The sequence below is a fragment of the Ochlerotatus camptorhynchus genome, unplaced genomic scaffold, assembly GCF_037179485.1.
Source record: "Ochlerotatus camptorhynchus isolate MF236.1 unplaced genomic scaffold, CSIRO-AGI_Acam_v1.1 ptg000265l, whole genome shotgun sequence".
Lineage (NCBI taxonomy): Eukaryota > Metazoa > Arthropoda > Insecta > Diptera > Culicidae > Ochlerotatus > Ochlerotatus camptorhynchus.
Genome location: NW_027040755.1, coordinates 533259 through 537434, shown reverse-complemented (window position 1 = coordinate 537434; position 4176 = coordinate 533259).

Genomic DNA, 4176 nt, shown 5'->3' with positions numbered 1-4176 from the left:
GATTAATAAAATAGAAGAAAGAATTCAACGTGATGAAGGCAGCGGATTGGCCTAAGTTAGATGATGTGTATTGTCGTCGCTTTAAATTTTCATAACAAGAGACTTTCAAAATCGAGAAACCACAAAGAAGACTACTAAAGGTAGGACGGTTTAGCTGTTGACTCGACAGGTTTCTTGTTTTTTTTTTGGTCAAGATAAAAAGAAGAGGCATCAAAGCGTGGTTTGCTCTCTAGTAGGATTCGAGGGATTCGTATTTGAATTCTACACGCCATCCAAAGCCAAAGGGAACGAAACAACACCACGCGGTTGCGCAAACGTGTTTTTCGATGCTTTCTCGTTTATATTGCTTTCATTGCTTGCACACTATCATGGGCGATCAGAGTTGGCGTGGTTTTGTCCAGGAAGGGTGCACAAATCGCATGACTTTGTTAAGGTGATGAATTTGCAATATGCTAAATAGCAACCTAAATTAAGAAAATTGGCCACAGCACCTAAATTATACAAATCGAACCCATAAACACATGGTGCGGAGCCATCGTCATTGCTTCTCTTCCTAAGTGTCGTTATGTTTGAATGGGGTGGAGGTAATAAACAACCTTCTGCATTTAGAGATCCAAGGAAAACAAGCTGGGATCAGTGCTTAGATTCAGATATATTTACAAATGACGTAAAGATTGATTCAATATAACAATTAGAATCAGTTTCACAAAAGGTAAACGAAAGAATTATAAATTCCTACAACATCAGCTGTCCTATCAAACGGTCGGCTTCTAACAGGGATGTGCCGTGTTGGAGTTTGAAATTGGAACGCCTTAGGAAAGTTTCACGTAAGATGTTCAATAAGGTGAAAATCTCTTCTGATAAGATAATCCTATCTGAAGAAATACGGAAATCTAAGAGGCAGTCTTGGATTCAAATGTGTGAAAATATAAACATATAGTCGTGGAACCGGCAAATTCTGATTCTGTTGGTGAAAGATGTTCTAAGGAGACCTTTCCAGTGTCTCAGAGATCAGAAAAACGCACTAGATATAGCTGAAATTTTCACAACTGATAGAGTGGAGAATGCTGTGTGATCTTTTCAGCCTTTTAAATCTGCGGATGTGGATGGAAGATTCGCTCTAACTACGATTTTTAGGACAAGTTTAAAATTAAGCTACATGAAAATGGAGATTGATAAAAGCCCACGCACATTAGATCCGGATCGGACACGTTGCGGAAAAGTGGCAGCTAAATCTATTGTCTAACTGTCAAATGTACGTCAAAGCAACGCAAACGGATCTAATGTGTCCCTTAAGAGTTATAGTCATACCGAAAAATGGGAAGCATGATAAAATGCAGTCAGAAGCATTTAGGCCCATTAGTTTCGCATCAATTTTACTGAAGACTTTGGAAACGGTGTTGAATGACTTCATCAATTCAACTTACATGTTAACACCTCCCTTAGCTCAGTCAGTAAAGGCATAGCTACAAAGCAAAACCATGCTGGAGGTTGCTGGGTTTGATTCCCGGTCCGGTCTAGGAATTTTTCGGGTTGGAAAATTTCTCAACTTCCCTGGGCATAAAGTATGATTGTACTTGCCACACAATTATACTAAGGCATCGAAAGCTCTCAATTAATAACTGGAGAAGTGCATCTAGAACACTAAGTTGAGAGCACGCAATAAGCTAATATGCGATACGCAATAAGCTTGAAATGCGAAGAAGATGAAGAATGTTAACTCATCCATTATCTTATTTCCAGTTTGCGTATCAATCTGAAAAATCAACAGTTACTGCTCTCCATTCTTTGGTATTTAAAATCGAGAAATCACTTTCAGTTAAAGAAATCGCACTTTGTTCTTTCGTGGATATTGAAGAAGCTTTGACGCAATGAAGAGAAGGAACTTCGACGTGCACATCGTCAAATGAATTCATACTATGCTTGCAAAAAGAAAAATCACTTGGAAGGGGGACAGCTCATCTTTCGCAGTAAAGGCTGGGAGTCCTCTCACCACTAATGTGCACACTAATCCTCCTTGATTGTGTTGATCCGTTCAATAATTTCTATCGCGAACTGAGCGGTGGGTTTGCATCAGCATTCAATCAAAAGTTCGAAGATTAGTGAATCATGTTAATAGATTTTTTGATCGACAAATGGATATGGGACCTCTTCAAAATGTTATCGAGAATTCATAAATGTGCTACAAAATTACAACATTTAATATTCACATCGAGCAGCGCTGCATAATTTGTTTATTATATTCATCGACGAACTATTATTACAATACTTTCCCCGTGCATATATCATTGTTCTACTATACATTGTGCAACATCCGACGAGCACAAGCCAGGCGATTTAAATCCTTCGCTTTCCTCGCTTTCCTCGAATCGAACGAAAGGGCCGAATAGAGAGGGTCTAGTATAAGAGAGGAGTGGATTCAAAACAAACTGCCTTGGCAGCCTATGCCTAGGTGATTTCTAGCAACACTGGCATAGATAGGTAGGTAGCATAGATAGGCGCTGCTCGATTGGCTCTGGCTTTGACAGTTTGTTTGGCTTAAAACCAGCCAGTCCGCTCCTCTCTTATACTAGACCCTCTCTAGGGTCGAAAGCCGATCCACGCCCGTCTACGCCATCGAAGAGTGCCTGGCGAGGTGGCGATCATGCTGCAGCGCCAGCAACACAACAACGAACCACAAGAAGAAGATCGGTCTCGATGTTTACCGTGTTTACCGACCAGACAGACACAGACACAGCCTTCCATCGAAGCAGAATGTCCCGTTGCCAGACTGGTGTGTGTTTGCCTTCAATGGGCAGTCGAACAGAGGGCGATTTAAATCATTTAAACACAACCACACACATACGAAGAGTCGCTGAGGGGTGTATGGAAGCATAGCACTGGTGTAGTTTTGTTCGGAATAGCATACATTTTACATTGGAGCTCCCCTAGGCAGACCGTTGTTTTTCTATGCGAACGAATACTTTGTGGTGGGGTGGGTGAGTTGTAAATGTAGCTGTGTCACCAGTCGCCGTCCACGATGGAAAATGAACAGGTGGGCAGGAACTCACAGTCTCCCAGTGTTGGTGAGTTCTTTGCCGTTAATGTTCACGAAAAGTTCACTATTTTGCTATACAGAAATTCAAAACAAAAATTTTATCTGCGGATTTGAACAGTTTTTGACCTGTTTCATACTACCGGAAGGTGTATGCTGGTCACAAATGCCGTGCCAAACTGATTTCCTACTCAATTAATCAATCTTTGATGTGAAATTCGCTAATAAACACGAGGCGCATTTCGTATAGCAAACATGCCATAACAAAATGGGCATGGTTCATTTAAGTAAACAAACTAACACTTCTTCCGACTGTTACACCTATGTATTAGCCGTCTCGGTCTCGGTCCACGATGGAAAATGAACAGGTGGGCAGGAACTCACAGTCTCCCAGTGTTGGTGAGTTCTTTGCCGTTAATGTTCACGAAAAGTTCACTATTTTGCTATACAGAAATTCAAAACAAAAATTTTATCTGCGGATTTGAACAGTTTTTGACCTGTTTCATACTACCGGAAGGTGTATGCTGGTCACAAATGCCGTGCCAAACTGATTTCCTACTCAATTAATCAATCTTTGATGTGAAATTCGCTAATAAACACGAGGCGCATTTCGTATAGCAAACATGCCATAACAAAATGGGCATGGTTCATTTAAGTAAACAAACTAACACTTCTTCCGACTGTTACACCTATGTATTAGCCGTCTCGGTCTCGGTCGCCGTCCACGATGGAAAATGAACAGGTGGGCAGGAACTCACAGTCTCCCAGTGTTGGTGAGTTCTTTGCCGTTAATGTTCACGAAAAGTTCACTATTTTGCTATACAGAAATTCAAAACAAAAATTTTATCTGCGGATTTGAACAGTTTTTGACCTGTTTCATACTACCGGAAGGTGTATGCTGGTCACAAATGCCGTGCCAAACTGATTTCCTACTCAATTAATCAATCTTTGATGTGAAATTCGCTAATAAACACGAGGCGCATTTCGTATAGCAAACATGCCATAACAAAATGGGCATGGTTCATTTAAGTAAACAAACTAACACTTCTTCCGACTGTTACACCTATGTATTAGCCGTCTCGGTCGCCGTCGATCGGTTTGCCTTCTAGCTGAATTCCAACTGTACCTCGGCAATAGTCTCA